This window comes from Anomalospiza imberbis, chromosome 2 (assembly GCF_031753505.1).
Source record: "Anomalospiza imberbis isolate Cuckoo-Finch-1a 21T00152 chromosome 2, ASM3175350v1, whole genome shotgun sequence".
NCBI lineage: Eukaryota > Metazoa > Chordata > Aves > Passeriformes > Viduidae > Anomalospiza > Anomalospiza imberbis.
Window position 1 is genome coordinate 92,544,145 of NC_089682.1, and position 26,576 is coordinate 92,570,720.

General features: G+C 35.3%; 1 long non-coding RNA gene across 1 annotated transcript; it reads left to right on the plus strand.

The window, feature by feature from the left end:
* The first annotated feature begins 1,435 nt into the window (after positions 1-1,435).
* On the plus strand, positions 1,436-5,142 carry LOC137467017 (uncharacterized). The gene is made up of 2 exons (XR_010995375.1): positions 1,436-1,578; positions 4,819-5,142. It is a non-coding gene; the product is annotated as an uncharacterized lncRNA (long non-coding RNA).
* The last annotated feature ends 21,434 nt before the right edge of the window (positions 5,143-26,576 follow it).

Genomic DNA, 26,576 nt, shown 5'->3' on the forward strand with positions numbered 1-26,576 from the left:
ATTTTTAAGGCCCCTTCTTACCCAAAACATTCCATTAATCTATGATATGACTTGAGGACTGTATGCCTAAACCATTCTGGAGGGGCACCTGAACCAAGAACTTAAGAAGTGCAGGCGGGAAGAATGGGCTGTGAGGTAGATTGAGAACAGTATGAATGGAAGGTCTCAGAGGGCTGTGATCAGCTACAGAGAGTCTAGTTGCAGTGTAGTGGCTAGTAATTAGGTGCTCTCCAAGGGACGATATTGGGTCCAGTCTTGTTTAATTTATTAATTGATGACTTGCATAAAGGGACAGAGTGTAACATCAGCAAGTTTGGGGGTGACACAAAGCTGGCAGAAGTGGCCAATACTCCAGAGTGCTGTGTAACTCTGCAAAAGGACCTTGACAGGCTGGAGAGATGGACAGAGTATGACCTTCTTAAATTCAACAAAGGCAAGTGCAGGGTCCTGCACTTGGGGAGGAATTATCTCATACCCCAGTACAGGCTGGGGGTTGACCTGCTGGAAAGCAGCTCTGCAGAGAAAGACCTGGGGGTCCTGGGGAACAACAAGCTGTCCATGAGCCAGCAGTGTGTCCTGGGGCCCAAGAAGGCTGATTGAATCCTGGGGTGTTCTAGGAAAAGCATTTCCAGCAGGTCAAGGGAGGACATCCTGCCCCTCTACTCAGCCCTGGTGAGGCCACATCTGGAGCACTGTCAACAGTTCTGGGCTCCTCAGCACAAGAGAGACACGGAGATCCTTGAGGAGGTCCTGCAGAGGGCTATGATTATGATTAGTGTAGGCACACAGTTTGTGGTATTAGGGAGTGGGGCTGTGGCCGAGTCTCATCTCTAATGGGCCACAGCTGTAAAAAGCAGGTGAGCGGTACTGAAAGTAATGCTACATGGAGTGCTGAGGTGCACTGAGCCTCATCAGCGGGCTACAGCTGTGCAGGGCAGGTGAGCAGCATTGAAGGTAATGAGACCTGGAGTGCGAGGTGCACTGACCGATCACCAAAGGGAGCAGAGGGCACACAGGTGCAATGCGTGAACAATGGGGGGGTGTGAAAGGCTGGGCTAAAGAACAAGAAGGGCAGATGTCTGAAGCCTTCTGTCGTGATGTCACTCTGTAGGGGTACAAGAAGGGCAGATGTCTGAAGCCTTCTGATGTGATGTCACTCTGTAGGGGTTGAAGCCTTCTAAAATTGTACGGTGATACTCCATGATTGTGGCTGTCTTGACTGTGTTATGTGCTGTAGCATATGAGGCTATTTGACCATCTCTCTTATTAGAGAGTTGAGTCTGTACAGGCTTGAGAAGACTGAGAAAAGGTCTTTTCCATGTGTGTAAGTATCTGAAGGAAGGATTCAAGAGGATGGAGCCAGGCTCTTATTGGGAGTACTGAACCATAGACAAGTGGTAATGAAGAGAAATTGGAACATAGCGAGTTCCACAAAGGAAGAACCTCTTTACTGTGAGGATATCAGAGAACTGGAACAGGCCGTCTGGAGAGGCTGTGGAATCTCCTTCTCTGGAGACATTCAAAAGCAACCTGGACACAACCCTGAGTAATGCACTCCAGGGGACACTACTTGACAAGGTGTGGATGGACTAGATGATCTACAGTGGTCCCTTGCACCCTTATGTCTTCTGTGATTCTGTGATATTAGGGAGGATTTTAAAAGGCATTTTACAGCCTTAGGCAATTGAGTTCAACCTAAAGAACCTAAGTGTGACTCACAACAAGAACAGTGGGTGAGAGTAAGCATTTCTTAGCTAGATCACACCATTGTTACTCTGACTAGAATAAGACAAAGGAAAAACAAAAAATACTCTTAATCTTATCTCTGGTTTTAATAAGAAAAAAATAAAGCAATGACAAAACATTTATTGGAAATAAATCTGATGAATTACTAAGGGGTAATAAGGCATCTTCCTCAGGTTGTTCAGTGTCATATCAAGCCTTTCTTATTAGATGAAAGAAGAAAATTACAAGCAAAGATGGGATATAATCAATATTAAACCAAACAGACTGAAGAATATAAAAATCAGGATACACTTAGTCCCTCAATAACTTTTGTAAGAATGCACTTGAAAATTATTTCAGAAAGCATTTTTTTTTGTTCAAAGCAAAGCATAAGAGTAGTTTTTAGATTGATTTTCTTCCTTGTAATATTTTCACTCACTGACTTTCATCAGGAACTTTGCTATTTCCTTTGGGACAGATCTGCAATAAGTAGAAATACCCCTTTATTCAAGGAGGGTGATTATTTACATTACTTTTGGATACAGATATATACTTTATGTCACATACAGTGAAGACAGAAGCAGAACCATATCTGCCAGAAGTCAAACTTCTGCTTGTGAAATAACAGACTTTATTTATAGAAAACTGTGACGAATATCTGACCCCACAGCAGCACAGGACAACAATACTTTTTGGCACTTTGTATTTCTGGAAAGAGGGAGAAGGGGAGTGAAGGAGAAGGTGCTGTTGTTCACAATCATAAAAGTATCTGTACATCAAAGAAAAACTTAAATGCCTACTGAGAATCTGAAAAGTATTAAAATAATGCCTTCCAACTTCTAGTTGCAGAACAGGGAAGTACAATAGCTCCCGGATGTTTCCTGTTATTCATCTTTGCTTACAAGGATCAGAGATAGGCAATACTGATCTCATGAACTTCCATGGTATTGCATCATTCAAATATATATTTTTTACCAAGTAATACTCTCCTTCAAATTCAGCAGTAGACTATCCATTTATTAAGTGAGAAGACTAGTTCAAACTCACCTTTTTCCTAATCTTTCAAAACACCCCATTTCATCTGCAATGGCTGTCTTGTATCCAGTTGCCCTGAGGTTTTCTGTAAAATCATTATTCATCCATTCCCGACTACTTCTTTAGCCTTCTGCTCTTAATTTTTGTCCAAGTTCCTGTCCTTTGTGTATATCTTCATAACAGAAAACATGCTTTGCCCCATGTTCAGCCTGTGCACCTTGATTTTCTCATATTCTTTTTCTCTGTCCCTCAAGTTTATCATTGTTTCTATACTGTTTCAAAGTAGCAGTGAATGACAGAAAGGTAGGAAAAAATTGAAAGACGAAAATTGTTTTTCTTCACATTTTCATATTTTTTTCACTTACATAATAAGGAAACATGATTTCATGTATGATGTGCATAATTAGTTTTTAAAATTTATCAAAACATGACCAAAGCCGCACATACAAATACATACATATACATATACATATTAACATACATGTGCATATCTATACATACATGAATCTCAAGCACTAAGCCCTGGAGGGAAAAATACATATTTTTATTTTCTCCTGATTCCCCTTCTGGTATTTCTATTGTTTACCCTTACGTACCTAAGGATTTAACATAATAGTCTCACAGTAAAAAAAAAAAAAAAAATGCAGCAGGTTGTTTTATTGAAACCTAGGATGCATGTGCTATGGCTTGATGGGAGATACAGTAGCAGTGTTAGCCATAATGCCTATGTTTCACATACAGATTTTTATTTTATAATGGACGTTATTAATTCTATTGAGTTATTGCATGTTCCTGGAGAAGTAGGGCTGGGATGGAGAGAATTAAATGGTGAGATTGTACATAACATACACTCAATGTTAGTTCAAAATGTAATAATTTCATACATTTCATAATTGTCATAATTTTCATAATTGTCATATTTTCTACTTCTTTAGATCTATTTCTATATTTTCCACTCAGTGAAAGAACAGTAAATGATTGATTTGCTTTCAGCTATCTTACTTAATATAGTAATGGCAACCATGACAGAAATAGCAAGAAATTCTAAAAATAGATAGGTTGAGGCAGTAAATGGTAACACATCATGTTGTATGCAGATGATATGTTGCTGTTATTGATAGCAAAGTCAATTATTAACCTAGTCAGAACAATATATTCAATATTAATCCTGATTGCCCTGAAGATCAACTCAGACAAATCTATATTCAAGTTGACAATCATGTGAAGCATAAAATTCGAGAGGTTTGTACTTTTAGATTTTAAATGGAGTATATGACAAAACAAATGTAAATATGGAAGAGCTGCTTTATTTAGCAAAGTTGCACTGTTTACTATCCCTTTCTCTGTCTTCAAGAAAAGGTACAAAAAAGAGCACTGAAAAGGGAATGACACAAAATCAAGTTTCTTACAGTTACTGGTGCGGGAAAGATTGATGCAGTTTGCAAAGTCACCTTCACATGATTTTTATATTTGTCATGGTTGCCTTGTATAGTCTGCTTCTCAAAAATTGTCAAAGATTATTAAAGATCTTATCTGAGAAAAGGAAAGTGGTCTCTGTTCACTCTTAGATAGCTTTAGAGATGGGCCGTCCCTTTTTAAGCGATCTCACTGGGCATTTGTGCCTCAGGGCAAAATATGTCACCTTCATACGTCTCCATATAAATCACTCTATGCTTATAACAGACACTCTGAATTCCAAATGGATCATCAGTCTCTTTAAAAGTAGTGACAACATATTTAGTAGCCAGTGAAAAATATGTAAAATGGACTAGTGCTCAAAGAAAAGAGCAGCTTTTAAGTACTCATGGTTCACATTTGATCTGTTTTGCCATTTTCTTCCATGCTAAATTTGTGGAAGAGAATGCCTTTGAGTTTGTTTAAATCTATCCAAATGACAAAAGGGAAAATGTTACATCTGGTAGTAGTCTAGCTAGTGGTTTGCTTGGCAAATCTATATATGTCTCAAATTAATGATAAGTATGGTTGTGCTGAATGAGTTAGAAAGAATAGCAACTGAGCTTTAAAATTATGCTTTTCTCTTTATAAAACCTTCTACAGTCATCACCCTGAGAGAGGTCACCTGTGTTTGAAATTAATATCCATGTAGGTGCAAAGCACTTGTCTCTATCTACTGGATCCCACATGATACCACAATGAACAGTGTCACTGTCTACTTGAAATAGGTGTATGTGTTGGAACAGGCCAGAGTGTGAAAAAGTGCTATATGCCTTCAGTGTATTGAAGAGTGATTGAAGATTATGGAGGTGAAAAGAGCCAAATGTATTGTAGGAAACTACTGTCATTTCAGATGAGTCTTTCTTTGATACCTGTTTTCAACCCTGGTCTTGCCTTGAAGCTTAACAGCTATACAAGACAAAAATCGCACTAGGGAAAAATCTAGACATTGAGCAGTATCAGTGTTGTGATTTAAACCAAGCTGGAAATCAAGCTCTGTGCATCCACTCCCTTTCCCCTACCCAAGTTGAGATAAGGAAAAAATTTATTTGAAACAGCAATGTGATAAGAAAATAAACAATAAGAGCCACAATAGTATTAACAAATGTATACAAAACCAGTTATTCTATGCAAAATGCTCATGGAATCCAACCAACCATTGTGAGGTGGTGCCATGTGGCTCTTGAGACAAAGCAGAAAATGGCAGACAAACCCATCTGCACCCGCGTTTTTCCTACAACCCTAAAGCAAGGAAAGAAACCAACAATGTTGGACAAATTGTTTGCACCTGTGCTCCTTCCCCAAGCCTGAGACAACAACAAAAAAAATGACAAAGCCCACCACTCTCTTCACCATTTACTCCCCTGGAAAGAAGGAAGAAATACAGTGGTGGAGGATCTGTGCATCCCCCTTTTTCTTCCACTTGAAGCTACAGACCCCTCTTCATGGAAGTGAGAATCTCTTATTTATGCTCCTGCAGTGATGATGGGAGTGACATAGAATAACAACCTGGACACACCCACATGGCTTCATGCTCCACCTCCCACCATCCTTGGCCAAAACTATGACAACCAGCAATCACCGGTCTGGTGAGGGATGTTCTGGGAGACTCAAGTGTACCTAACAACCAGTCTTAAAGAGCATGTGATATCCCTGAGTTACTTTCAGTTCTGTGCATGGTGATATGCTTCATGCCTCTGGCTGTGCCTGTAAGCTAGACAAAAGTGGATAAACAATCTCAGATCCTTCAACCAGTTTGTATCCATGATGCACAGAGCTAGCTCCTGCTACAGCATGCTAACTACAAGTTCTCTCTTCCTTAGTAGAGCATCTATCCCTGTCTGAAGTTTCTATCACTTAGTCACCGCTTTGTAAGAAGTTTTGTCTTTTGACAGTGAAATTCAAGGAAGAATGTATTGCATGCAAGAAAATAAAGTGTGTTAGTAGCAACTATTCTCCTTTAAAATTTTATCCTACCTAATGGTTCAGTGGGGTCTGCCAGATATCAGCTGCATAATTTAAGGGATTCTGGCAGAATGAAGACTGTATTTCCTGCAGGAATGCCATGAATTCTACACTATCTGCTAGTTAGATTTTGTTGTGGATTTTTAAAATGTCATACATTTCTAGGTACAATTTTATTGCCTGACTTTATTTACTTTATACAGATTATTGGTTTATTATCTTAATTTCTTATTTTGAGACGAGATTATTTGTATCATGGTCTATTCTTTCCTTGAAAGCTGCTAAATTAGATTATACAAGCAATGTTGGATATAATAAATAAGCAATATTGTGTGAAAAAAAGAAATGTAATAGTTGGGATTTTGTTTGTTTGTTGTTGGGGTATTTTTTTCTTTCCTTCTTCAGTTTCTTTTTCTAATCTTGACCACAGCATGTAAACTTTAATTTAGGAAAGTGCACATGAAGACGACACATTCTCTAATGTACCAAATGGTCTAAAAGGCCAGTCCTGTAAGTCTTTAGATATTTGCTAGTTTACAAATGCAAGTCTGCCAAATATCCTACATATTTTGCTATATTTTGAACTTTTCAGATGTAGAGTGGTGCTGTGAGTTTGAATCTGAGAACATTAATCAATGGGGCTGCAAAAGATAGGTACTCTGACTTGTTAAAAAAATCCACTCAGCCTGTATGCCTGTCCTGGCTGTGTTACAAAACCTGGAACTTGATTAATGCTGACATAGCTGTGATAAATCAGTTAGGTCCATTGCTATGATAAATTGACAGTTGTATAAATAGCCTCTACAAATTCTACATATCCTCCAGACTTTATGGAATAAATGAAACTTCAGTAAAAATAGTGCTTACTCTTTGATTGCTGACTATAAAATTGCAATTTTTTTATCTGTTTTGGAGAATATCTTTAAAACAAAAACTGTATTGTTTTACATTTTATTTATTTATTTATTTATTTTGAGTTTTACAACTTGAAAGTAAATTATATAGAATTGTCAATACTGTGCTTTGGGCACAATATTATGCAAATATTGCAAAGGTTGACTGGAAGAACAAATTCTGAAAATACTCTCATTCCTGAAATACATTCTTCAAGTAACATTAGAGGGTTGCATATTAAGAGATATAGAAAAAATTATTTTACTTGGACAGTGTTTTTTTTTCCTCTAAGACAATTTTTGGAAGGGAAGAGAAATGTTTGTGGACACACAGCTTAGCAGTAGGAATAAAAATTGTGTTTTGAAAAGTTTCCAGCTGATATAATATTTTGCATTCTTTAATGTATTAATGCCTCTTGTTAGTATGATTGCAATATTTTTGGTCTGATGAGTTCTTCCACCTAGTTAAGACCCAGTGCAAGTTCTTAGCACTCAGTGGAAGTGAAGCAGGTCATATCATGAGCAGCAGCAAAAATTGACTGCAATGTATGCATCCGGTATTAGTGTGAAATTCATTCAGTTTCTTACTCAATGTCTAATAAAGATATCAAAAGCAACATACAAAACAGAAAGATTCTGACCTTGTCTGTTCTTACCTAGTAAACTTACACCATTATATATATATAATCCTTTCCATTAAAGGTCCATATATATATATATATATATATATATATATATATATAATCCTTTCCATTAAAGATTTAAATGTACTACCTCTTTATGATCATGTTTAAACTAGTAATAATAATGAAAAAAATTATGTTCTGATGTACTTCAGTGAAGTCAAGAGCACATAGCAAAATATGAGGATATATTCTAGCTCTCTTTTATTTTCATTTCACCATATATTACATTTTTATGCATTCATTTTCATTTTTCTTCCTTGCCATTACATTTCAGATGTTGTTGGGTTTACTGGTAATTGTCCTCAGGTTGAAATTTTGAAATTTTTTTTGTGTCTTTGCAGATAAAAGGAAAATAAATTTGTGGAATAAGATAACCTATTTTAAAATTAAACATCAAGATCCAATAAATAATCTAAATTCTCAAAACAAAGAAACAAGCAGTTCATTCTCTCCAGTGCCCTGTAGTTTCATTAAATTACATATTATTTATGTCTAGGAGATGAGGTTTTTTTCCTTGGTGGATTAATTAGTACAAATGGCTGTTTTTGTAAGTTATGATATTTTTATTGTTATTTTAGACCAAGCAATGTCTTATTTAATGTCATATTTTTTACTGAGTAGAAGAATTTCATCAGAAAAATGTACAAAAGCAATATAAATCATACAGAATTTCAAGGGCTTTCAGAATGCTTTATACATTCAGAAATTGTGTTGTATTTTGTAAAGAAAATAGTTTCTCTAAGTTGAGGAGTGGCTTGGAAATACTGCAAAGTTTTTTTTTTAATAGACTGGACACCCTGATATTACTTGGAAGATTTTTAGTCAGGTGTTAGTCAAAGTGTTAATCACCTACTAAATTAAATCAGGCATTATTTACATTTCTTTATGTTGATAAATTGCATATTTCTGTAAAATAAGGAGAAAGCCTCTTGACATACTCTGTGTTATTTGGGATACTATTTATATAAAATTTTTTTTGGCATAACTTGCCTGGCTTCAGCAGCTCAATTTGCTGAAGCCTTAGTTGGCAAGCTCTGAGCTTTCACCTATATATGGTGAACTTTTACCTAGTTCAATAAAAGAAGAGATTGTTCAAGACTGAAGATAAGAAAGGTACAATCACCAGAGGAACCTGCAGCCCAGAGATAAGGAAAGAAATTTCTCACCTATGAAGGGACCCAATGAAGAACAGGAATGCACTAGAACCTAGTACATCTATTGACCCAAATTTTGTGTGGAGGGTAAGGATTATTAGATCATAGATGCATGACTGCCTGGAGATTTCTTCATTTGGGGTCCTTCTTCAGACACAGCTTGAACTTAAGTGCTATTAATAAAAGGTATTTTTATAGTGGAATACGTATTTTGATTTATTTATTCTGCAGAAACCTAGTCCAGCTCTGTTATAGTGGCTGGCATGCATAGTTTCTAGAACACATAAAAAAGGAGTAAAATAATCCAGAATACTCTTCATTAAAAGAAGAGCAATATGTTTTGGGTCTAATTTGTCACATTTGGTCTAATTTTTCCACATAAACTTTTGCGAGATGTACATGTACAGCTTGTTAAAAATATGTAATTAGGTGTAATGTATTATCTAATATGCATTATTTTCCTGTTTGAAATAGAATGGAGACATCTTGATTTTGATAAATGTGGACATGAAAAATGTGTTATATACCAGTATCTATAGAAAATTTAGTTCAGCATCTGGATGAAAATATAGATCATTATACTCCAAAAAAACAATATCCCTTTTCTAAAATCATACATTTCTCTCTTTCCACTAGTCTTCTTTCAAAGTCAGATTTCAGTCTGGTCACAGAAACCAATAAATGTATATTAGTGAAACACTTCTCCTGAGCAATGGCTTTCCTCCATTGCCTTTTTCTTTACTTTTATAGTAGGATGTTCCCTCCAGGCTTCAGAAAACAGGAATGCTATTTCATTTTTTATAAGTGACTTCCTCTGCTATACTCACTATTTTTGGCATTACCTTATGCCTTTGATATAATTTTTACCTCTGTAAACTCAGTAACATGAAATTTCTTTCAAAACAAAAGAATATAATAAAGACAGTTCTGACTTTGCTTTGATAGTTAACTTTTTTCTCTTGTAAGAAGGAATTTTCATCACTGTTGTGAAATACATTTGAATCCTTCAAACATTAAATGGATCAAAAAGAAATGCTGGGAAATGTATTGGTGAAATGAATCTATTTCTGACATTGACTTTCACCAGTTCTAAATTCAGAAATTATTCAGGGAATTCTTTGTGTCTCTGCTCATGGGCAGTTAGTATACAAACAGTTCCACGGACTTCAACAAGATTCCTTAGGCAAATAGTAGTGGAGCACAATGAATTATGCCAACACTGCAAAATAAAAGAGGGACAGGATTTGTTCTTTAGCTTTGAGGCTAAAAAAATAGCTTTGAGTATAGTCACATTACACTGCACTGGTTCTGTGTCTTCTCTGGATTGCATATGGTGTCCCTATATTCACACAAGGAGGTACATTTATATACACACACAATCATATATGTATGTACACATATTATTTTCTGTTTTTAAACATCTGAAATGTATAAGATCTGTGTGGGAGTTTGCCAGATTGATATTTTACAGAGTCACATGAAAAGGGGACATTTCCTCAAATCCCAAGTGTCAGCACTCCTGGAAAGCTGAGACCCTTGTTCCTGACCAGTCTGTCAGCATCCCGTTGTGGGGACTCCATGAACAGTGTGCTGGATCAGAGGTCGATTTGACTGATTTATTCAGGGACAGATGCCAACAGAAAGATCTCCTCATGGGTCTCCAAACCTTTACTCAGTACAGGAGACTGCTAGCATCCTTGAAGGATTTGCACTAAGAGCTTACAGAACGCCATTCTTTAATAATAATATTATAACAGGTTATGGTTCAAGGATTGCCAGTGATAGTATCTGACTGCAAAAATGCATTCAAAGCAATGCACAAGACAAGTCCTAATCCCTAACAAAAATTACCTAAAGATAATCATTCAGGGCCTGTAGAGTATAGTTCTTACTCAATAGGTGTCTCTGTGGAAGACACATTAACCCCTACAACAGTTCCAAGAAGTTACCATGGAGTCTTTTCTAAATTCTCACCATTCTTAACTTACTTTTATAGTATTTTTTTGCATTTAGGTAGCAAGTGAGTGATTCTAGTCATATATCTTATTCAGTGAGCAGTAGTCATACTTTGGAGGTGGGTAATGTCACTATTATATATGAGATAACCTTGGGATAGGGATACACATCAGTCCAAGGAAAGCGATTTTGCCACAAGTGCTAATTCAAAAGAAGGCCATCTTCCTTTATCTCTCTTGGTTGTCAACTGCTGCAGGCTTATAAGCTAAAAAGTTCCACCAACTTCCTCTTGGAATTAACTTTTCATCCCCCTTAGATTGTATTCCTTGTTGGAAAAACTGGGCATGCTGACCACATTCCATCTAGAAAGCAACAAACATATTTCCCCCAATAATTTCCATGTGGTTATAACTGTGTCTATAACTTTCCACTTTAATTTTTCCCCCAGTCATTTTTAGACATATAGCATGGCACAGAAGACATAGCCTTGGAAGGAGTGAAAGGATGTAGAGATACCTGTGCAAGTATAGTGGAATAATTTTGGATGATTGGGAGGTCAAACTAGACCAATTTTATCTGCACTACCTATTGGAGGAATTCTTTGATACATTCTGTCCTCTGAACTATGTTATTTTCTGGCTTCTACGGCTGTGAATCAATACTGTATCAGACAATGTTTTAACAAACTATATGGAGAATCAATAGTCCAATGATGCAGTGTGTTTTTAGCCGGGTTTATTTAGCAATATGGAGATGTCATTTATTTGTAATTCATACAATTTTGTGTGTTGTCCCAGTTTTAGCCAAGGACGGGGATGACTTTTTGCAATAGCAGGAGGGGGCAGGGAGAAGGGGGTGTGGCCAGGACCCAGATGTTATTTGATTCCACTTCACTTTTTTGCTGGTGAGGGAGAGGGGGTATCACATCGAGGTTGGGTTCCTGAACATTTTAAATGTAAATTATCCTCTCTTATGTATACTTTTGTTATTAATATTGTTGCTGTTATTCTTCATGTTCTTATCTCATTCTTCTCTTAAACCATGACCTCTGCCTATTGTGCCTCCAAATCTCCTCTCTGTCCATCTATGGGAGGGGAGTTTGGTTTGGGGAGTACCATTCCTAAACAGCACGTGCACACTGTGTTCTGTTACTCCCTGCAGGCCAGTTTTGTATGAGGTGTACAGTTTGATTATTTCAAAGCAGAATCTTTTTATCATTCTGTCATTTACTCTTAATGTTCTTTTAAAAGCAAAGATTATTCCTGCAAACTTTTTTGTGTACTGGTAAAATACATCAATAATTGCCTCACAAACAAGTGACACAAAATAGACCAAGTTTTTAAAAGTAATTCTGAATTATTTTTTGCACTAAAGAAACCAGTGTACTTGAAAAGTAAAAGACCATAGACCATAATTTTGTTATAAATATCTACTTGTATTCCACAATTGATTGGAAGAATAAGAAATGTTAAGAAAATCATTCACTCACCTTAAAGGTTAATTTCTGAGTAACAGTCAAAACTGATGAAACTTGCAGAGATAAAAAAGGGCAAGCACAGAGGCACACTAAGAGAAATCCTTTTTTATCCTGTGAGTATTTTTACACTTAGGTTTTATACAAAGGACCACCTGTATATAAAAGTAAACAAGTATTGACTACAAGAAAGTTTATTCCATCAGAATTTAACATAGGAAGCAGTTTCCCTCATGAAGACCCCTTGTACAGGTTTTGCCTTGAGAGGAAAAACATAGCATTCAGACATCCAGTTCATCTGCAAGAATATGTGTTATACCAGAACTTCATATAAAACTAGATAGGCACATTCATACATCTAAAACTAGTATTTTCTACATATTTACCTAAAACCCAAGATAAATGCCATTTTTCAAGATATGATGAGAAATTAAGAAATTCCAGGACATATTATGCTGATGCAACATTGACGCATTTCTATTTTATCAGTGCATTCTTAATGTTTTTTTTTTATTTGGTTGGTTTGTTTTTTTGGGAGGCTTTTTTTTTTTTTTTTTTCTGCAGGAAAAGAACCATATAAACTGGTGAACAAGGATTTCAGGATACTCAAAGTTTACAAACTCTGTCAATGACTAGTTACACTTGAATATAAAAGCAAAATGAAACATAAACCTATTGTGTCCTTCTGAGAAATAAATCTGAATAAGGTCCTTGTAATATCTCTGTTGTAGTTACATCAGCTTTTTGCAGAGATGATGGATTTATGTGTTAAGATGTATGACAACCAATGTCAGTATAATCATTTGCTATCTGGAGAAGAGCAGAATTTTTGTTATTGATTCAATTAGATTTTTTTAATGTACCAGGCTCTATAAAAGTCTGCAATATCTAAGTCTACATGCTGATTTTCAAAAGTATTACCTTTAAAAGGTATTTTTTAATTATTAGTATTGTAGAAAGAGACTTGCTGTCTCACTCTGCTCAGAAAGATACAGGCTTCTGATACTTAAGATTTATATAATTACAGATACTAAAGAGAGAAGTACTGAGTAATCTCTGAAGAATGATAAAGGTGCAAACTATTTTTTGGATTCCCCTCTTCTTCCTGTCAATTTAGTTCAACATGCTATAGTGCTGATAATTCTCATTAAGAGCACTATCCCTTGTTCTATGGACTGTGTGCACATTCATAAACAATATAGGCTTTAGCTCAAAAAAATTTATTCTGTAGTTGTCAGGAATTGACAATGACATACAGTGTCTAAGCAGCTGCTCATGGTTTGTTTATTTCATTTGTGTGGGTGAGTTTGGTCTGTTTGTTTGGTTTGGAGTTGTTTCTTTCAGTTACTTTTTGGGGGTTTTGTATTTGTTGTTAAAATAGTGGTTACTTCTCTCTAGGCTAAAGGTTTATTCACTTGCTTCATTTTGGTTTTTTTGGTTGGATGGTTGTGGCTTTTTAAAAAAAAGAACAAAATAACATATAAACAAAACGAACCTAATCCCCCAAAAATATTCTGCAGAAAAGGAAAAGAATAATATAGTTTAGCCACACTTATAGCTAGAAGGGGTTATCACAGCTGGTTGTGGGCATCTTTACACTGTCTAAATCCTAAAAATATTTCACCATTGGCCCATAGAAAGGCCAGTTTAAATGACTGATTTACAAAATGGAGGAGAGACTGTCTTACCACATCTACACCATGGTATTGTGGATTGGAATATGGTTATCATGAGGATTGTTCCTCAAAACAATTTACATTTAAACTGAATTCTGTGTCACCAAGTCAAGTTCCTAAGCCCACTGCTGAACCTTTCTTGTATTAGTAAATCTGAGAACATGTGAAAAGAGGATTTGCCATACAGAACCAGTCAGCCAATATAAATATTGACTGTGAGGAATATTTTGTAGACAGAGAGCCTTGGAGCCAAGCTAGGCTAAAATTGACTTTTGGAATAAATACTTTCCTCACTTCTTTAAAAAAAAAAAACAACCCAATGAATTCTCATTCTCATAAAATGATATAACTTTTTTTAAATCTTATTTTGCAAATTAAAAATTATTAAAACATATTTTTAATATTCCCACAGAATATTCTTTCCTCTATTAAGGAATTTTCACAGCTGTCACCTTGCATAGATATAGCATAACAAACAGACTACAGGTTGGAAAGGAGAACTTGGATAAAGGGAAGGATGGGGGATAAGAGTTGATAAGAATGTGATGCTGAGAGGACTCTAAGAATAAAACTATATGTTAGAGCCAGGAGGATTTGTAAAGATGTGATTCTCCTTGACAAATGCAACTCAAAACATAAGGGACTGAGCAGCCAAACAGGTGTTCTATATTACGTTAGTGTAAATTAGGAATTGATTTTCCTTCACTTGTCTTTTCCAAGCATTTCTAACTATGTTGTCTTTATCACATGCTGTAAATAAACACCTTATTTGCATTTTACTATAACCTTTTAAGTTAAAGGTAGTTTCAAAAAAACTACCTGAGGTATGTTTACCAAAGTTGAACAGATCCAAATAACTAGGTCACTGCAGCATTTGTACACAGAGCCCAACACTCCTACCAATTTCCACAAGGAGACCATAGGGTAGCAAGTTATACATCCACTCAAGCTTCATAAATCAATTTGAGAGCTAATGTTATAGAGGTCAGCAGAGAAAGCATCTTCAGCGATCAGTGATAACCAGAAAAAAATCACTCACAAGACTGTGAGTTACAGAGGAATATTACTGAAACAAAGCATTCCAAAGGAGAATGTAAGAAATAGAATATTTTCTCTTGATAATGCTGCAAAATTTCAAATGGTTTCTGTTTTAAGGCTGCAAAATGAACCCTTAATAAAATTGTAATTTCTATTGAAACTCCTAGATAATACAATTGATAATCATGGAAGAGGAAAAAAGATAGATGTCTCAAAATACATAAATCCCAATTTATGACAAATAGCATAAGTATGCAGTCAGTTCCTGGGCATTGTACAGACCAACCACATAGTGCTATGTAGACTGCCATTGAGCAGCAGAGGTGACGATTGTTTTTATGTATACTCTTTGCTACAGCACATTTTATCAGGTTAAATCATGAGAAATGAGGAAGGAAAATTGACCATGATTTGATGAGGGCTTTTTCTACTAGAGGTTAGGGACAAATTACTGAAAAAAGACAGTAATGAGGGAATCTGCTGCAGAAAAACAAACCAGAGGAGAAAGACGAAATTTTTATGCAAAAGGGTGGAAGTAACACTTTCAAACTATAGAAATGCAGTGGGAAAGAAAGAGATTTCTTTTCCAACTTCTTTTTGTCTTTATATTCAGCAGTTCAAACCCTTTATATATATATATATATATATATATGTGTGTATATATATATATGCACACAAATGTATATGTATAAAATTATCTTGTTCAAGTTAAATAAAATATAAATTTAAATGTGAAAAATCACTGATTTTTTTTCACACATTCTTACCTTGAAGGAATGATGAGAGTGTTATCCCAGGCTTTTGACTGTTTTTGTTTGTTTGTTTGTTTGTTTTTTCACCTGGGGTTTTGTTGTTTGCTTGTTTGCCTGCTTTTATTCCATAGCTTTTAAATATTTTAATCTCAAAGTTAAGTGCTTTAGCATACAACATTTTTGGGAGTAAGCAGTGGGAAGTACAGACCTTACTCTTGAATTTCCAAGATCCATGGACTGCCAAAGGGGAGATTTAAAGGAAAAGTTTCAGTTTGAAATAACATGTATGTTTCTAGCATCTTCCTACAGTCCTTGATACCCAGGAAACAGAAGGCTTTTGAAGGTCCTTTAGTGTGTTTTGCTATCAGCTGTATAAGAAATGCTTTAATTAATTTCTTTTCTAGAACTAAGCCAATCTGAATAGTTTATGGGAACTTAAACTGAATATTTATCTCCCTGTGATCCTCAGAAGAATTTGAGAAAGAGCAAAAATTTGCAACAAATTATTTTGGTACTATCATTTTTCCCATAACTTTAGCTGTCTTTCCTGGAGATTGGCCTTGAAAACCAAATACAATCCAAGTCAACCAAGTATATCATCAGAAGTGGAACATGTCTGAATTAATATGTGGATTGATGTTCTTGTTGACTATGGTTTTCAGTATTTTTTTTTTCTTGGAAAACAGATACCCATTACAGTATTTCTTCCATGATACCCCTTGCAGAAAAGGTATTTGTTAGATTTATGAGACACTGCTGAAAATTCACGCACATATTCAAAAGAACAGAAGGCCATTGTATTTGAATACTATGCAAATAAGAGATGAAATAGTTAGTCACACTTTTATGAAGGAATGAGCCAGATTCTGCAATGGATTGACTCTGTTCTAAGCAGCTGTATCTGAAAGCTTTAGGTATTGTATAATTTTACTATATAAGTCTTTAGAATCTTTATTTGGTTTACATGCCAAAAGTTTGTTATCAGGGAAACTTCAAGGGTGACTCCTATGAAAAGAGAATACTAGGAACTGCCCCTATGTCAGGAAGAATCAGCTCAAGCTGGCTCAAAAATGGATCCACACCTGGCAAAGCTGAGCGCGTCATCTATGTTAGTGGCACCTCTGTGATATCATATTCTAAAGAGATGGTAAAAAATGCTGTGGAGCAGATTTGAGAGAGGATTGAGAAATATGAGAAAAACAACTGGTTATCTTGGTTCAGGCACCAAGATAAAATAAGGAGAAGGAGGATGTGCTTTAGGCATTGCAACAGAAATTCCCCCTCAGCTCATGAAAAAGACTGAGGTGACACATGGTGTCCCCCTGAACCCCATGGAGGACCACAATGAAGCAGATATCCACCTGCAGTCTGTGGAGGAACCTACAGTGGACCGTGTCAACCATGAATGCGTCTCTGTAGAGCAGGATGGTAACGAGAAGACTCCAAGTCAAAGGCTAGAGAATGAACTCTGATTTATTTCAAATGCACCACTCTATATCTAGATGAACATCGTGCAGACTAATTTCATTTGTCTTAGAGTAAAAACTTCTCACACCATTGGTGTGCAGTGAATGACGCACGGTGGCAGAACATATCTATAAACAATGTGAACAACAAGATAGATTACAGAATTATTTACATTCTTTCCCAACTGTCTCCCAGGCTCTCGCCTGGTTAGAAAACCCTCTCTTTTTCCCTCTGACTGAACTGAGAATATCCACATGAATGAAGCTGCAGCTCACGGAGACCCCACACACAGGCAGGTTCTTAGCAGGAGACAAGGTCCATGGAGAGAAGTCCACATTATTGTGCGTTTTCTGAAAGAAGCTGTGGGATCCATATTGGAGCAGTTTGTATCTGAAGGTCTTTAAACCCTACCACATGGAAGAAGCTCACAATGAAGCAGTCCTTGAAGCATTGCAGCCTGTGGGAAGGGATGTTGGAACAGTTTGGGAACGACTGTATCCCACTGGAGGGATCTCACACTATGGCAGGGCATCAGCGTGAAGAGGAAAAACCAATAGATATGAAGCCTTATGAACTGACTCCAATCCACTTTCTGCAGGCCCCTGAGACATGTGAAGGGAGGAGATAGAGAAGGCAAGAAGAAAATTGAACCTGGAAAGACGTAAGCTGGGAGGGAGTAGGTGGTTTTAGATTTGTTTTTAATAGCTAGAAATAAGCTTAACTAAATTGAATCCAGTCTCTTTTGCCCATTTGCCCAGGTGAGTGAAATCTGTCCTTATTTCAAACCATGACCTTTCTCATTTTTGTCTCAATTTTGTCTCTCTATTCTTTTGAGGACAAGGAGTGATAGAACCACAAACATTTTCAATTGTTAGAATGCTATTGCGCACATGCACACACACACACACACACACACACACACACACACACAGGAGCCTTCTCACTTGCTGAGGAACACACATTTTCCTTCTAAAACGATAGAATCAATGCAGTATGGCTTTAAATTCATGGAGATCTTAATGAGTTAATCCTTAGGCTTTCTAAATTTGTGTTCATTCTATGTAACCAATTTTCAGTGCTAGAAAAACTTAAAATTATATGCCTTGCACAATCATTTGATAAATAGGATCAAGGTAAGCTTTTTTCAGTAACACATGCATCAGCATCCGGACTGTGCTTTATATTGACACATGAATACAGATTTAGCTGATTCCACTTTCAAACAAATGTTTCATTTGTATACTGATTAATTTCATATAACTGATTTGGTATTAAAATTACAATAAAATACATAAGTATTTCATTAATAGTTACCCGTTAGATATTGAACCAATTTGATTGAAAACAACAGTGGCTGAATAATGGAACTCATTTCAGAAAGTACTGTAATAGGAAAGAAGTCAGGTTCCTTAAAAAAATCTCAAAGTAGAAATATTAGTGTTTTTTGCATACATTGTCCCTCTCTTTCTAAACTGAGGTTTTGAATGGCTTATGCAGATAGAACAAACACTAAAAGAGCTCTATTTTGCTGTATTTTAGTATAGGATTGCTCTAATATTGCTACCAATTTGAATGCTACTCAACAGCCTACAGGAGATCTGCATTTTCATGCAAATGGTGTTATCTCAGTCATTAGAGGTTTTAGGGTATAGGCTAGGGATTAATATTTATAGCTGCCTAGAGAAGTGGAAATTAATCTCACTGTGTATTTTAAGACTTGTTTTCACTCCTTATTGGAAGGAAAAAAAAAGGGAGAGAGCTCTGAAACACAGCTAAGATGCCTGGAACACTAAGCATCACTGAATTTTGCATGTCTGTAAGGTTAAGTTTTCTGCTCTAAAGCAGATAGGTTAAAAACATATCAGAGTTTTGATATATTTTTCTTTCATCAAAATTCTTTTTCAGAACAGAGAGATAGGTTTCCAAACCATGCCATTCTTCTGAAAAGAAAATATTGCCAATTCTCATCCACCACTGCACCATCATTTCTCCTAGATCACTTCATAGCTCCGCAGTGAACCAAGGAAGATGTGTTGCAAGCATTGTCATACCATGAACCTTACAAGAATTTTACATTAAGTTAATAGTAAGAGAGATAGTATTGATTATGGTCCCTCTACAGTCTATCTCTGTAGAAAAATATCTCAGACAAAGCACCGAAGAATCAGTGTTAACAGAGTTATGCAACCATGAATCAAGAGAAGGCAATGATAAGAAAGTTAAGAGATAGATTCAACATATTCATAAATCTCAGGTTTCTGTGTTTTTTAAGTTAAGTTCCACAACCCCATTTCACCTATTCCTTTAAAATGATTTTCGAAAGGTAAAATCACTAAGGAATATGGCATTTTCTTATGAACAGTGAAGTGAAAATATTTCTTACATACAAACTTTAAAAGATGATCAAAAAAAGAATTATATATGTGAAGCAGGTAATTTTTTTTGTTAATAAAGTCAGGTACCAACATTTAAAACTTAGAGCAGTGAAGAAAATTCTCAATAAAGAAGAGACTCAGATCAGAAAAAATCCCTTCAAAGACTACCAGACATACTGGGCAAAGCACAAACGTGGTTTCAACAGTTTTCCCCCTGTTAATAAAAGGTTAGAATCACCCCCTTATATTTTAAACACCCCAAAATTAGATAATCTTTAGCATAACTATATCCTATTTTTAATAAAGTATTTAATTTTTCTTAATCTCTCATTTTTTTCTCAGAATCCAAAAGAACATTTTTTTTCGAGTCCTTCATCCTCTGCAGCATTTGAATGAAATTGATCAGTTGCAAAGTTTTTGATGGATAAGAGAGAAAAGAGTGTGATAGGGCAAAGACAGTTGAAGTCTTGTTTTCTTAAATACCCAGGAGAATCTAAGAAAAACATGTCAGAAGCTAATCAGAAGAGAAAATTGCAGTTAGACTCAACCCATTCACATTGCAAGTATTTTCTTCCACCTTTTCTCCGTTCTTGATCTAGGTTTCAGATTTCTTCACTGCAGAGCAGTATCTCAACTACCTTTTGTGTAAAACCACATATTAAGAGCATTTAGAAAGAAAGTGGGACATTTGGGCTCCTTATTTCCCCACAGCCTAATGTATTTAAAGACCACACCACTTGACTGACTTCCATAATCAATAAATTAGACACATTATGTCCCCTTCTTTTGTGTCCTTTTTTTTTGTTGTTTGCTTGTTTGGGAGGTTAGATTTGTATCATTTTTTGGGAATCTTTTTTTTTTCTTATCTATAACTTCTTGTGTAACAATATTAGGTAACAAAATATCCACAACTTTACATTCAGCCTGAGTAGTAGCTTCCTGATAAAAATATTCCTAGGAAGCTAAAGATTTTTTTTTCATCTAGAAAGGGCATTGAACCTAGCAATCTTTGACAAAGGCTATGTCTCAACCAGAGAGGTGTTCTTAGAGCATGACTAATACACAGTGACAGGATCTGACTCTTTACAAACTATCACTTACTTTTAAGTGCCATAACTGTCATCCTATAAGTTATTCATGTCTTTTGGACTACTCTTCATTCCTCCTATTGAAGCTATGTCACTATGCAGGAAAGAATTCAAGATTTATGAGGTTAGAAAGACTGCTGAGAAGTGAAAATAGCTAAATATCTTTACAGCTGGAACATCTACTTCAAAGATGTTGAACTTGATTTTCTTGGGGTTTTATTCAGCCTGCTTTGACAGAGAAACATAGTTTATTTGATCATAAACATATTTTTTTTAAAAAACTGGATTCCATATCAACCAGCATGGACAGATATGTGAGAGTTCTAAGTTTATTTTTTCAAGCTTCAGAAACCTCCACAGGCTTAAAAGCTAGACCTTGGAACTGGGAAAAAAAAGCTTGTGCAAGTTCATTTTGTTAAATGCTAGAGAATGAATTTAGGAGAGAGAATTTTTAAACCAGCAGTGGCTGAACTTCTGAGGATACACATTTTGTTTTCACATGTCCTAGCTTATAACCTCCTAAGTTCAAGTGCTGTGCTTTCTACCTTGATTCCTAGTTCTTCCATCTCTGCAGAATAAACCCTCAGTTAAATGTCTCATATTTCTTTCAAGTTTTCCTTTCTATTACCCAGACTCTCTACTTTCCAAGCCAATCTGACATAGGGATAGAGTTTTTCAAATATCTGTACCATCATCCCTGTTGATTTGGTGAAGCCTAATTTCCATCACCTTCTTTTATGTTGATAGACACATGGTACCTTGTTCACCCAATCTTAGAAATCATTGCTCTTTTACTCCTGACAACATGTAAACCATTATAGTTAAATCTCAGGTTTAAATAGATAAGCTCTCAGTTGAAGGTCATTGCCCCAATAAGAAAGAAAGAAGAATGAAACAGAGCATATACCAATTTCTAAGGCATTCTTTAATTCTTCCTGTGTTGAGACTATTTCGTACAGACAAGTGTGACTAGCCCTTTACTGATAAAATTTGCCCACTGTGAAAAAGCTTCAAATAAATACACTAGTGATGTTTACCTACTCCATGTAGGAGAAAAGCCTTTGTGGTAGCATAAATGCGTAAGTATCACTTGGGTTTTCAACGATGGCAAAGGGGATTATTTAGTCTGTATTTCTGTCTGAGAGTTCCCTTCTGGAGAAATTTTTGAACCCACTGACTGATTTAAAGCAGATTTAACACAGAGGTGGAAATCTGAAAGATACGTGACTTCTAGCTTCACAGAAATAAGTGGATGGCTAGTGCTGGGACAGAGGTTTAATTACTTTGAAGCTGTCACACAACAGTCTTCACTAAGCCATCCTATTTCTTTAGGGAAAAAGATTTGACAATTTATTTTATTGAATACAAATTTACTGAAGATTTGCTGTATTAAAATTAAATTGATTAATCAATGAAAAGACACATATCTGTATAAAAAAAAACTTCACTACAGCCAGTACTCTAATTGCTATGACACAGAGGACTGCATCCTGACCTACTAAAGAATTAATTTCTTTGTACTTTTCTTTAATATAGTATTTTAGATTTTTATTCATTCACACCTTAAGTTTGTTTCCATTTGAAAATAAGTTATTGACTTCTGATTATCAATAGATTTTAATAGCATAGTTTTAAGGGTCTAAAGCAGGATTTTAAGGTACTTTGAGGAAGCAAATTTCTCGTTTGAAGAGCAGAAGGTTGGTATTTAATTTGGACCCCGTCTTTAGAATTTTCTAATGGCTATGTTGTTGCACACCTAGTGATTTTAGCTGGTATCTATGTATTGAGATACTCAGCATTTTCACTGCAGTTTGGATAACTTAGACACATTAATTGAGTTTCTCTATTCCTAACAGGGGCTAATATCTATTCCTTTATTTCTCTATTCCTTAACAGGGACAATATCTATACTGAAGCATCTCACTTTTAGGCATATTTAACTTTCTCTAGATCTAGCTCAAATAGTCTAAATTGAGTAATTCACAGATAAAAAATACAAAAACTAATGAAAGCAAATTGAATTTGGAACTTTTTTTCACCTAGAAAGGTAAATTTATGTTTTGAACAAATTTCTCCCCCAGGTCCATGTCCTTCTTATGCTGAGGGCCCCTAAGCAGGATGCAGCATTCCAGGTGGGGTTTTGAGAGAGCAGAGTAGAGGGGAAGAGTTACCTCCCTCTGCCTGCTGGCCATACTGCTTTTAATAGGATACATCTGGATATCTAGGCTGTGAGTGTGCATTACACATTTCTAAGACAGTATTTTTTAACAGTATTAGCTAGGTGTAGATTTCCAACTAACTCTAATTATATTTTGGCTTTTACAATCAAACAAAATGTGAAAAAGCACACTCCATGGAAATTAGTGGAAATGAAAAGTTATTTCATTTTTAATCTTTAATGTACAACTTTGAATAAGTTGTTCTCTTATCATTAGAAAATAACTTATTGATAACACTAAGACAGCAGATATAACAATACAAAAAAAACCTCTATCCTTTCCTAAATGTTCTTTGTGTATCTTAATAACTTTTGATTTAATTTTCTATCCCCTTTATCGTCTGCACTCTACCTCCAAACAATTTGCAAATCTGCTTTGGAATGCCTTCCTCTAATTTTCAGGCTGTACCCCATAATGCCAATCCTGATTTTTTGAAATCAGCTGCACAGTCCTAGCAAACTTTACAGGAAAATTTTCCCTGTTAGCAGCTACTATCAAAAGTTGAAAAAACAATCTGAAGTAGAGAAATTAGGTCCAAAGGTAGAAGGTGGTGTTAGGGTAAGCAGCAGCATACTAGAGTCATAAGGGAAACTTAAGAGGATTAGTATAAATAGCATGTGTGTGCCTGGAGGCAGAAGATATTTATTTAAAGGTCACCCACAACTAAACGTTGCCAGTGGACTTGCAATTGTCAATATAGTTTTTGTTACTTGCATGCTTGGAACTCTCTCTATATAAATATTAATTACAAAAAAAAAAAAAAAGAAAAAAAAAAGAAAAGAAAAAAGAAAAAAACTGAAAAGGTAGCCTTTTCACACTTTTCTTTAAGCAATGATTTAGACATTTAGGAGAATCACTATGAATTACAATATTATATAGCAGGCTAATATAACAGCAAAAATGAAGCTGATATTCAGTCTTCTCTTCTATATGGCTAAAAAATATAGCTGCTACATAATGCTATATATCCTAGAATATTATTTGCCACGTCTTTTTAGAGGTTCTTTAGTTTTCCTAAGAAATAAAAACATAGAATCTTTGAATGATTCACAGTAATAAAACATAGAATCTTTGAATGATTCACTAGTACATTATTTTCTATTAATTTGATAATATCAGGTATGTAATTTCTCTATTGGTTCAACTTCAATGTCTTAGTTAAAACAGTTCACAAAACCAAACTGAAAGCTGAATCCAGTCTAAATTCTGCTACTCTGATATACTATGTGTTGCAATAAAATAATGGTATTATACCTCATATTCCTAGAACCAGCTCTTGAATTATTTTTCCTAATGGTATTATTTAATGGAAAATAAATTTTAAGTTTCAAATGAAATTTACATACTTACTTTGTTTGTGAACTACCTGTGACTCCACTCTATTGAAGCCATAAGAGCCACAGGCTGCAACCCATCATCTTGGAGGATTAAATTTTCTTACTATTGTTTTAGCATTCCTGCCATAAAATTAATGAAGTTCATACAGGAACATTTTTGATTTAAAGAATCTTTCACCATGTTGATAAGTTTAATGGATAGCCCTGACCTTTAAATTATAACATGCATTCAATGAATCAGCAGATTAATAAGTCATCTAGCAAACATGAGTTTTACCTCCAGTATATAAAGAACAAGCATCTAACAAAATCTCATCAGATCACTGGTAAAATACTCCACACTGTACAAATAAAACATTTGTTTATCCTATTAAAATGTCAAGCTTTATTAACTAGAGGAGGTCACCAGCTAGAGTTTCAACACATACGCATGTTAATTTATTGTGATACAAAGGTAAACAAGAGAATGTAACCAATACATCTTGACACAAATTTATAGTCTCAAGTATTGGTGTTCTCAGGGGAATAAATAGCTGAATGTTGTTAAACATTAAGTTGCTCTAGAAGTCCAATGCCTGTGCAATATATGAAGCCTGGTTCAATGTAATCTCTACTGTGGTCTCACACAGACAGCATGCTGACCTAAAGGGAAGTGGGGTAAAAGACACTTATATTAAATGTAAAAATAAAGTGTCACCTAAATAAGTTAATACAATCAAACACATGAGTTGTTTCTCCCTTTTCTAAATAACTTTCTTTCTTATTAAGCACTGTCCCATAGTTTTCACTTCTAATTTCTATAAACATGTAGGAAATTTTATATCAATACATTGGTATAATGTATATCAATAGAATATTGACGAATAGGTGAAAGTGGCTTTGTACAGAAACTTATTTATAAGCAAAGTGAGGCTTTGGTCTTTACAAAATAGCAACAACAAATCAGTAAAAGCATGTAAAAAGCACTCTATAAGCCACTAATTTCCACTAGTCCTGTTTCAAAGAGAAAAGAAAAGCTGATGAACTTTCAGCAAATTACAGCAAACTTGCATCTCCCTGTAGGAGCATACTAACATTTCCTTTTAGAGCCTAGGATTAAGAGAAGTTCTTAAGTAGAGATAAACTTGGAAATGGCAAGAAGGAAAACAGGAGACTAAATAAGGTCTCATACCACCATTTCCAAAGGGACAAGGATAGCCTGACATGCTCTTCATGCTGAAAAATTCTGTTCTACAACTGTGCACATTGGTTGCAACAGTAAAGTTAAAAGATACAGTATTAAAACCTGTTGTGTTGAGCCTTATTACTTGCTGGAAGTCATTTTCCCCAATATACCTCAAAATAGATGAGCTGAACTTCTTCTGAAAGGCTAAATATTATGAAAGGATATTTAGTACTGCCAACCAGATGTATACAAATTTTATCTCACTGATGTACTACACATGACTAGTGTCCAAAAGGTTTTTTCTGCCAAATGAAGGTTTCTGTTATGATTTATAATCTCTGTGAAGACTATCTATGAAAAGTAAAGGTGGACAAGTGTTTTTTGATCTTGAGAAGATCACCCTGTTTTATTATTACAAACAGGTGATATTACTTTATTTGTCCCTAATACTATTTAAGAAATAATATACTGACAAAAACCTCATGTTTCTTGTTTTTTCCTCCATTTTTATTATTTTTGTTGCTATTATTATTACTACTATTAATGATAATGATCATAATAATAATATTCTTATCATCATCATATTAATATTTTAATGTGTTTCAATTATTAAACTATTCTTATGTGAACCCACAGCTTTCACCCTTTTCTGATTCCCCTTCCCATCTTACAGGGGAAGGGGGAAGAGGAATGAGTGAGTAGCTGGGTGGTACTTAGTTGCTGGCTGGAGTTATAAACACAACAAAAACTAGAATTTGACAAGTGTGTAAGACCATATATTCAGAAAACAAACAAACAAAAAGACCACAGTTTTATTTTGTTGCACTTCTTCACTAGATGCTTACTATTGTAGGCTGACAGCACCTATAGAGTCTGTTGAAGGGCACAGTTCATAGCCAGACTTCAAAGAAGGGGGATAATAAAAGGGCAGCAGAAGGAATCATGGGACCTGCCCTTACGGAAGCATCATCAGCTAACAGCGCCTGAAACTGCATCAGTATTCAAAGTGGAAAAATGTACGGTTGTCAAATACTGGTGACCTATAAAAAAAGAAGAAAAACTATAGAAAAAGAGCTTGTTACCACCTGGAGAAAACAGATTTGATAGGTCAAAGGA